Source organism: Drosophila yakuba, chromosome 3R (assembly GCF_016746365.2).
Source record: "Drosophila yakuba strain Tai18E2 chromosome 3R, Prin_Dyak_Tai18E2_2.1, whole genome shotgun sequence".
Lineage (NCBI taxonomy): Eukaryota > Metazoa > Arthropoda > Insecta > Diptera > Drosophilidae > Drosophila > Drosophila yakuba.
In genome coordinates, this window is record NC_052530.2 from 15,943,968 (window position 1) to 15,954,161 (window position 10,194).

At 43.0% G+C, this 10,194-nt stretch overlaps 1 long non-coding RNA gene and 1 other non-coding gene across 2 annotated transcripts; one reads left to right on the forward strand and one right to left on the reverse strand.

Moving 5' to 3' along the window:
- The first annotated feature begins 5,325 nt into the window (after nt 1-5,325).
- Trnat-agu lies at nt 5,326-5,399 on the forward strand. Its single transcript has one exon. It is a non-coding gene; the product is annotated as a tRNA-Thr (tRNA).
- Nucleotides 5,400-8,612: 3,213 nt separating this feature from the next.
- LOC120321958 lies at nt 8,613-9,503 on the reverse strand. Its single transcript, XR_005561690.2, has 2 exons — nt 8,784-9,503; nt 8,613-8,727 (listed from the first exon to the last, which is right to left on the reverse strand). It is a non-coding gene; the product is annotated as an uncharacterized LOC120321958 (long non-coding RNA).
- Between the last annotated feature and the right edge of the window lie 691 nt (nt 9,504-10,194).

Genomic DNA, 10,194 nt, shown 5'->3' on the forward strand with positions numbered 1-10,194 from the left:
CATCCATTGCAATTTATGTTTTAATCATCAAACGCGACCCAATTAATCAACGTTGCTGGCCTTAATTTATGCGGCGGAACAATGTTTTGAAGTAACCCAACGCGACATCGCTCGACAGGTGACATTTTGCGATGGCGAAACCTGAGTGCAATGCATATTCATAGCGAGCCGCTCGTAATTTATGCCGAAACTCAAAACTAATTTGACAGGAAATAATTAATTTGGCATCGAAAGAGTCCAAAATAAAAGTGCTGCCAGCCAGTGCCACTGGCAGTGCCAGTGCCAATTAAAATTATTTCGCTTTCATTACCCATCGGAGCAGCAGTAATAAAAGTCTTACCCCAAACCCAAGCCCAAAGCCCAAAAAAACACCCAGCACCAGCCTCTGTCCAATCCCGGAGACAAAGACAGCGAGAAAAAGGCAAAAACTAAGCAAAGCAAAAAAAAGCAAAAAAAGTTTAAATAATGAAATCACTTCGCACCATCTCGAAATTGCTCATTAACATTTTGTGTTTGCGATATCAACTTGTGAAAATCACAGGGCCCAGCAGCCTCTCCGTGGCTGTTGCTGTGGCTGGAGTCCGGACTCCAGGCCATGCTCCATGCTCCATGCTCCAACCTCCATACTCCATCCAAACTCCAAAAGACCAGGCCCAAATGCAGACCCAGACTCCGAGGCAGCAGCAGCTACTTGGCTTTTATTTATTATGCCATGTGGTTGTTGTCGCCGTCGAGAGGTGTTTCAGTTGCTGTTTTCTCTGTTTTCCTTTTTTTCATTTTTTTTGGTGAAGCTGACTCTTATTAGTTGGGTCAGTCCGTCTTACTTTTTTTTTTCTTTTTTTCCTGTGGAGGAGGTGTGAAATCGGTTGAGATCCCCTCTTGACCGTCCCCTTCCACTAGATGGCCTCTCGCTGGCCGGCTGGTTTCCTCCGCGGGTCGTGATTTGTTTGCAAAAGACACAAACAACTCCTCGGACTTCAACAATTTTTCTAAAGGTCGTTTGCTTTACATTTGCCTTTACTGAATGAAATACGCGCAGCAACCTGAGACACAGGGAAAAAAGTAGTATTTTGTATCAGGAAGCTCAAATAAATAAGTAGTACCTTAATAAAAATATCTAACTGAAAAAGGAGAAATAACTAAATAAAGTGCTATAGAAAGAGAGCCACTTAATACTATTAAATTCGTTTTAATAAGGAAATGATTTTCGGTTATCTATGGTTTCAGAATATATAATAATAAAAATATGAAATCTAATTATATAATTATAACATATAAATTGGATGTACCGATTTGTTTTAAAATATCTTAAATTGGCGTTTTTTCTACTGCCATGGTTTCTCAAATTCCATTATCTTTACCGCACTCCAACGTGGCGTATACTTGTTTTTGGCAATAGCGCCTCTTTTCTTCGGGTGCAGTGCATCACACATCCCAGCAGCCAGGAGAACTGCAGTCAAAGTCAGGAGATAAGACGACTGGCCAACTGACTGGCTGGTTGACTTGGTGTATTTCAGTAGCCATTCGATTTATGTTAAATAAGCTGAACGCGAGCTCTGTTTGTTGTAAAATACCAATTGCCAGGCTCATCCGCACGGAGCAACAGAGACGGATGGAGCTGAAATGCTGGACTGGAGTTCGGAATGGAAGTGGCAGTGGGAGTGAGATTCCTCTGTGATTCACGTTTCTGCATCATTTCATTTCATTTCTGTCTTTTTCGGATTTTTTTATTTCTGTGTGTCGTTGTTTTGCTGCTGCTGCTGGTGCTTGTGTTGTTGTCGTCGGACTGCATCAGATTTCTTAATTTAATTGGCTTTATGCAAGAGGTTCTCATCTTCTGGTCGGGGGAGAACTTTATAGACAAACTGTCTGCAGGTCCTGTTCCTTCCAGTTCCTCCTGCTGCTCCCGCTCCTACTGCAGGCCATCTCCCATCTGCGAGGCTGAAAAAATCGTGGGAATCGTCTATCTGGGCGCGTGTGGACTTGCTGCAAATGCAAAACAGCTTAACCCAATTTTTTGTTTCTTCGCCGCAACGCGAAAAAAAAACGAAAAATCAATACGAAACAAAAGAAAATGCGGCACGTAATTGTAAGTTATGAGCAACAGCCGCCGCAGTCAAAACAACAAACACAGCGGCCAGAATAAAATGAAAATCGTTGAGGTTTTCCATCATCGCGTGCAGGTTGGCAGCGTTTTAAGAACAATTGCATCGCATTTAAGCATAAATGCTAGCGAAAACTCCGCGCTGCCACACTCAGAAAAATATCCCCTGAAGTTGTTGGCTGAAACCATTTGGGAAATTCACCAAAAAGGCTGCAAAGAAACAACTCCCAAGGTGCCATTCGTTTTATTATAATTTTGGGACATTGCGTTCTGAGTGATAATTCGTTGGTATGGTACTAGATGCTACTTTAAATAAATTTAAAATTTGTAAGCTGTTTTGAAATATGTACTATGCGCTTGCATTAGTATTAGTACGCAATGGTATAGGCGGCTGTGAGGGTGTGTGCGTCACTTAATCATCAGCGTGAAATGAAGAAAATGAAATGCGCGAGTTGAGGCCAACTGTGCACTTGGCTCTTCTTTCCTCGCTCACAAGTAGTGTGTACATATATAATTAAGCCATAAATTCAGTTTTTATGATTTTCCACAAAGTTATGAATTTATGGCAGCCCACAAAGCACTCAAATGCAGACATATACTCACACACAGACACACTCACAATAATTTGCGGCAAAAACGGAAGTGAATTTAAATGCGCGCGCATGCGAAATGGAAGCGGATCCCCCCCGTCCCCCGCACCGCTCGTGAGAACAGAAAGAAAATGAAAAACCGACTTGAGTTTCCAGACCAAGAAGACCAATCGTAGAGTTGGTCCGGCCATGTTTGGCCCGTAAATGTGTCGAGCACTTTGCCCAGTTGGCTCGTAAATTTAACGCTTTTAAGTTTTATTTCTTTCACTTTTTTTCGCCCGCTCTTGGTCTCCATTTCACTGATGGATGTTGGCCGAGGGGCGCAATAAAATTTAAATATTTATTGTACTCTATATTTTGTTGCCATGCAAATTTTGCCGAGGCCCTACATTTTCCATAGGGTGTCCATTTTAGACGGCCTTTCGGCTGCAAAAAGTACACCGAATTTGCGGCATTAATTTCATCAAATTGCGCCGTGTCGCTGGCTTCTGTAGAGGAAGAGCCACTGCTCACTGGGTCAATTAGCATAATCGCTTTTGAAATTGCAACCCGAACTTGCAACGTGCTGTGGCACTTGGGGCGCTGCAAACTGACGCGTATCTTCAAGTGGCTAATCGCCCTCGATGCCATCGATCGTCGGGGTTGTCAAAATCGCCAGTACTCAAGGGCCCCCGGACTTCAGCCGAAGTCGGTGGGTAAAATGAATACTATAATTGCCGTAATTACGCGAAATGCTCATAACTGCCCGTGTCATGGCTGCTTCCTAATGCGAAAATAACGTTATTAATTTCGAGGCAAGTGGAAAGGGCACTTGGCCGCAAGGGCCACTTGCCACTTGATCTAGGCAGCGTAGCCAAGTTGAAAAAGCCACCCCTGGGGAGAAATTAACTACATATTACATTGCAATTATAAAAACACTCGAAATACTCTGCCTCAGGAGGGAAAACTGAAAGATAGTTTGTATTTCATAGGTATGATCAAATGGTTTCAGCCTTGTAAATCAGGGATTTCATGGTATACATAGAACAAGAGTTTTATATTTTCGTATGTTACTAATGCCTTTGCAGGCATATCATTTTGCATGCAACCTTAAAAGAGTATCAGCTAGTCTTCTCAAGGTAAGGGCTTGTGCACAGTATCCTTCGAAAGTATCCTTTTCAAGTGGACCCTGGACAGGAGTATTCAAAATGACTTGTCACTAGCGCGGCATGCGCTAAATGGGCAGGTGCAATTGAGTCCGGCGACTGGGAGACGCGGCCCGCTCGGCGAGCGATGTTCTTGTTTTCATAAAATTGCAATATTAATGCGGAAAATCTTTGGGGCAGGGGCACGGAGTAGGGAGCGAGGAGCACAGGGACAAGGTGTGCAGCAGGCCATCATTTGGTGCAACCCGGCGTGTTTTTGTGCCTCGAAAGCCTCGAAAGCCGCTCCACATGCTTGACATTGATGCAATTTCGATTGCCGGCAGCTGACTGCGAGTAATCCCCCTTCTGGCCGTCATATCTGCACTTAGTCGCAGCAATTAAACGAGATTAAATCGCCGGTGCAAAGCTGCTCCAAGTGGAAATATGTGCCCCATGCCCATGCCCATGCCCATACCCATTCCTATGCCCCTGCCCATGTCCATGTCCATGTCCATATTCATGCCCAACGCGAGGCGCAATTATATTTGAAAATGCAATAAAATATGGCTGGAGGAGCTGCAACAAAGCGCAGCTCGATTTGCATAAATAGTTTTTGTGGCACAGAACCAGCGAACTATTTCATTGTTGCCACACACTCGAAATGCGGCCAGAAGATGGAGAACTGTGGGGCATAAATTACACTCATGGCGTTGCAACGAGTTTAGGCGAAAGAGTGCTTATCTCGGAAGGAAATTAGCTGATAATATGCAAAACACGCCGCCAAATTGCAGCCTGAGCCAAATTTCAAATTGTTACCCTGCGCAAATAAACACGAGCACGCCGATAAGCAGTGGAGCCCATTTAAAAGCCATTTCGCTCTGAACTGCAACCACTAATTCGTTGTCTAAAGATTCATTTCTTGTTGTATGCTAGTCCTATGCAATTAACTCTGTCTTAAGTTCTTCAATTCTCCAGTTTATAATTAACCGCCTATCATAAGCAGTTTTCACTGTACTTGCTCCAAATATCCTTGTGTTTTTGTATAATATTCACTGCTTTTGATTCGCTGTGGTTATACGACGATGCAATGTAAAAGTAAAAAGTCCAAGAAAATGCATTTGGAGGTGTGCATAAATTCCGATGAATGTGAGATCAGCACTAGAAATTTTATTTCTCCCTGTTTGAGCGATGTTGAGAACTCATGCAACTGAAAGAAAAAATCGTATAGATCCAAGGCAGCTATGTTTTTACTTTAACTTTGTCAGCTCAAAATAAATTAAAATGTGATATATTTAGATTAGATTTAACCTTATCGACATTTTCAAACATTGAAGTGGAAATCATCAATCAATTTCCTGTGCTTTATCACCTATCTTTACCAACTTTGTTGTAGTTTGGAAGTATCTATTGCCAAAATTTAATTATTTTAAGTGGAACTCTTAAATGGTGCTCTACTTTATAAGATATGGAACCTCATAAACAACCTCTGAAAAGCGTGAGATATATGGGCGCCGTGGCTTAGTTGGTTAAAGCGCCTGTCTAGTAAACAGGAGATCGTGAGTTCGAATCTCGCCGGGGCCTATCACAAATAGGTGATAATAATATTTTTTTTTTTCCATTTTTAAATATTTATAATTAATATCCCAATATATATATATATATACCATTTCGTATACCAACGAATCTATTAATACTTTTCGGTTGTTAGATAAGTTGTAGCCTGACCTCGACGTTTATATACTGTACTATGCATCCATTCTTGTTTAATAATATTCACAATATCTTTCGATTGCAACCTATTGTACCCATTTAAACGGCTACAAATTGTCTCATTTAAACATTGAAACGCTTCTGATTTCACAATTGCGACGTCAATGGCAATTTGCTGTGTTGTCAGCTTGTGGAATTGAGATTCTAATGAGTTGATTGAAGGCTGTAAGAGCAGATTGCAGTGGGGCGGGTGCCCAAGTCTGGATCTACCAGATCTCCCAGGCTATTTGATTAGTAGACTCCAACGTGAAATGCAACTGAAAACGGCAAACAGAAAACGGCAGCGGCGGCAAATGTCCATCAAATGTCACGATCTGCTGCCTGTGCAGATCAATCGTTCGATCGATCGCTCGATGGATCGATGGACGGAAGGATAATTACCCGGATCACGCAACTGGAATGAAGCGGAGTGGCGGTGCTGCAATTTCAGTCGTCTAGCCTAGAAGCGTTGGGTGACCTTGCAACCGCATTTCCCACCCCGCCCCTGGGAATTATGACTGAGAATGAAATTGGCCACTTGGCCAGCTGTTTTTCTGTTTGTCGGTCCTCTGTGACCCCGGATCCCTGTATTCCTGGCCCTGATCCTCCTGTCAGTGTCAAAGGCGTCGCTTATCCAGGATTAACTTTCTACGTTTCCAGCACATGGTAGAACAGATCAGGTGCACTAAAAACAATTATAACAAAGAAAGATTATGCTATGTAGTATCCCTTTGTGGAAGAAACATGTCCGAAGTCAATGATAAATACAAATTTACTAGAGATTTCAGTATCAACCACTACAAACCTCTGGGCTTAAAGATTGTAATAAGTTCGAAATTAATTAGATAGAGCACATTATTTCTCCCAGTGCTTGGGGCGGAAGCACCTCGAGGGGCCTAACATGTGCATCTCTTGGATGCGAAGATACATTGACAGGTTTGGGCTGCAAAAATTATGTTGCCAGCGTTCTGAGCGAAGTCTCCTGCCGATGTCGGCAATTATTTATTATCCTGTGTGTGCCCGCAGCCATTGCCACTCTTGTCCTTTCCCTTTCCCTTCCATGCTCTCCCTCCCTCTGGAAACCCCTACCCCTAACCCCCTTTGTGGGCCAACCCCTTCTGTCGCTCGAAATCAGTGCCGCCACTTCGTCGTCGTCGCCATTTAAGTTTGCCTTTTGATTTTTTTGTTGTTTGTTGTTCCCTCCACTTTTGTGTTTCATAAATTGTCGTGGTTGATTTTTGGTTTTTTGTTGTTTTGTTGTTTTTGTTGTTGCTCAGGGCGACGCCTTGCTTTTTGTTGTTGCTGCCACCGCCTGCTGTGACTGAGATTCCTTGCCTCGGCGAGAACGAGATGGCCATACGGCCCAGAGCGAGAAGCAGCGAGCGAGAGGCAACCGGAGGTGTCTCCACCCATATTCCAGATTCCAGTGGCTCACTTCCACATCCACATCCACTTCCACTCGCTCTCGGATTTGAGTGGCAACTTGAGTGAGACTGCGACTGCTGCAGTCAATGGGTCTTTCATGTGAGGCATTTGATTTTTCGGCCGGATAACATGCGAAAAAATGTTTCCAATTGATAAGAGATAAAGTGCAGTGATTGGGTGATTTAATAGTTCAATTATACCACTGCAATTGGAGCAATACAAAAATAAATTATAATTCACTTCTGTATACTACATTTCTTATAGATACTGAATAGATAGAAATGAAACCTTTTTAGAATAGAACTAATTCACTTCTGTATACTATATTTGTTATAGATACTGAATAGAGAGAAATGAAACCTTATTAGAATAGAACTAATAACTTGATAAAAATAAAGCTTAAGTTTTTACCTCTAGTTACTAAAAACGCTCTGATACTAAAAAAAACTTTATCAGCTCATACACATGCAATCGAATCAAGATAGGAAGTTGGGCTTATAGATCGTCCAATGTGTATTATTTTCCACCAACCTCCCCATTAATTTTCGCAAAGCCCCTAATTGTTTTTAAATTTGATAGATTCTACACAACCCATATTTATATTTCAAACTACTTTTGATTTCACAGGCCTAAAGACAATTTCCTCGTGATTCCCACTCTGAAACTCACCAGTCTGAATCATCTTCTTTCTTCTGTTCAGCTTTTTAGCCCTATTGCATCCTATACTCGTAACATACGCGGCGACCTGCCCCCATTTATTTTCATATAACAGCTCCATAATTTTCTTAATGAACGATTTTCTGTGTGAAGGTTGCCATTGTCATTGCGTTGCGATGTAAAGGCCTCATCGGGGGCTTGGGAAGTGGCGGGGGGATTCGGACCCCCCTTTTCAGACAGAACCTTTTAACGTTAGTTTGTTGCGTTGATTTCGAAGCAAATGACAGAATATTGCGGTTGTTGCCAATTACTCACGCACACCAATGGACTCGAATGTATTTGGCCCGCACGTACACATGTACATATGTATATGCATCGCGTCTAAATGTGCGTGTGAGCCCCCGCCCCCCGGCCCGCGCCCTTCACCCGGCGATCTTGCCTTTTGTTGAATGCACTTTCAATGGCATTTGTGATTCGCAATTGGCTTGTAATTGCTATATTTAGCGTAATGGCAGTCAAGAACCCAGCATTATGCACTACGGAAAAAGTATCTAAGGCCAAACCGCCCACGCTCACCTGTACAGTGAAGCCCACACGAACGGAGGGGCTCTTCCTCCTGGGACTTTCGGTTTTCATATCATTAAAGCGGAAACCCCTTGGCAAAACTGGGTTACATTCCTAGCATTCGCATGAGCAGCGACTGCAGCCATTAACCTCTAGCTTGAGCTTACATCTGTGGGCCATAAATCACACTTTGACAAATATTTGTGCCCAAAATCCATACGTTTCACTGAAAAGAATCGCAAAAGTATAAAAACACAAATCCACTGGCTGCAGGAACCTGTCCCTCGAAAGCTGCGCCTTCAAGGCTTGACAACAGCTTCTGGGCAGGAACAAAGAACTGTTAGGAATTGCCGAATCGACTATTATATACACTACATTACTCCCAAGTGATAACCATTCTTTTCAATTGGAACAATTTTCTATATGTTTAATAATTTCTTATATTAAATCTTACCCCGTCATCTTAATGTATGCAACTAATTCCGGATGCTGTTCACCTATTTAGGTTTCAGGACTAATTTCCCTTAAATTAGATTAGTTTTATTGGAACAGTTTGAAGTGGTGCCTTACCTGCAACTTAAATACTACTTAATCTAATTGAGTGCATATTAGCCAAGTTGGGAAAGATTGATCTAGAGCTCAAACATGTGTACGAAGTGAGCGTAAACCGAGCTCAGTGCTAAGGGCATCGCAAACAACAAATACTCAACACATGTCCTGTGCCTCCGAACTGTGGGATTGCGACTGCGATTGGATTGGATTCCATTGGAGTGGGATGGGATGGGGTTACGATTGCCGGGCCAACAAGCGCCAGTCCAGTCCCCAGTGGAGCTGAGCATGGGACACTGGCGCGGCTTTTCGCCTTGTTTACGCTAAGATGGCGTATTGTATAACATCATTATGTGGACTTCGTTCATGTTCATGTCATAATTTTGCACAGTTTAGGCCGAGGAGTCAGCACCAAAGTCAGCAGTGCATTCCAAGCGCCAGTCCGCCTCCCTCTCTCGCTCTCCCTCTGAAGTCTTCTGTTCCAGGCCCGGTCACAATCGCATCTCCAGCCGCGTCTTCACTACAGCCTTCAGGCCGCAGGCTAAGGGATTGGAGTCCGGATTCGTGAATAGAATCGGCATCGTTCTGGGTATTGGCATCAGAATGTGGCGGCCGCTGTTTGTGTCATGTTTGGGGCTGCGTAATTAAAAATAAATTTTCGCCCTCTGAGCGGACAGGAGCGAATTTATATAGCAACTTTTATTTAATACATTTGACAATTAATACTGCTTTATTTCCAAATGTAGCCTTCTTATTAAAAATATAACTAAACTATATTATGTATTTTTGCAAAACATTTTTTTTAATTTTTAAACAACATTTATAGCCATACTATCTGCGATTGAGTACTCAAATAACTAAGTAAAATATGCAGAATTATCAAAAATATTTCTCGAAGGAGCAGTTGGTCCTGCGCCCAAATGCCTTTTTAGCCCCCCGCAGCAGCGCTCCTGTTTTCCATTGGCTGCTACAACACTTTTCGTTACTTTTTTAATTTAATGAATATTGTGGGACAATTTATTAGCGAACATATTGATTTCAGCGTTTGCCGTGTTCCACCGATGTCTCGTGTGCATGTGTTGTTGTTGCTAAGTTTATACGGTAGTTACCAACATAAATAGCAGCAATTTGGCCAGACACCAACAGCAGAGGTACTGGGCCGTGAAAGGGGGTCCTATATGGACGATCTGTACGATCGGTACGATCTGTACGACTTGGCCGATCTGTGGCACTGGATTCGACCCGGACGCAATCGCCGCTTGCAGAACAAGCGTACAATTAATATGCCCAGGCTGCCGCCGTCGCCGCCCTCGCCACAGGAGGTCCTCCGCAGCTGGGCACAGGTTCCCAGTTATCCCCACACATCCCCACATATTCCCAGTTATCCCCACATACCCCACAGATGCCTACTGATCACGATCCTGGTGAGACA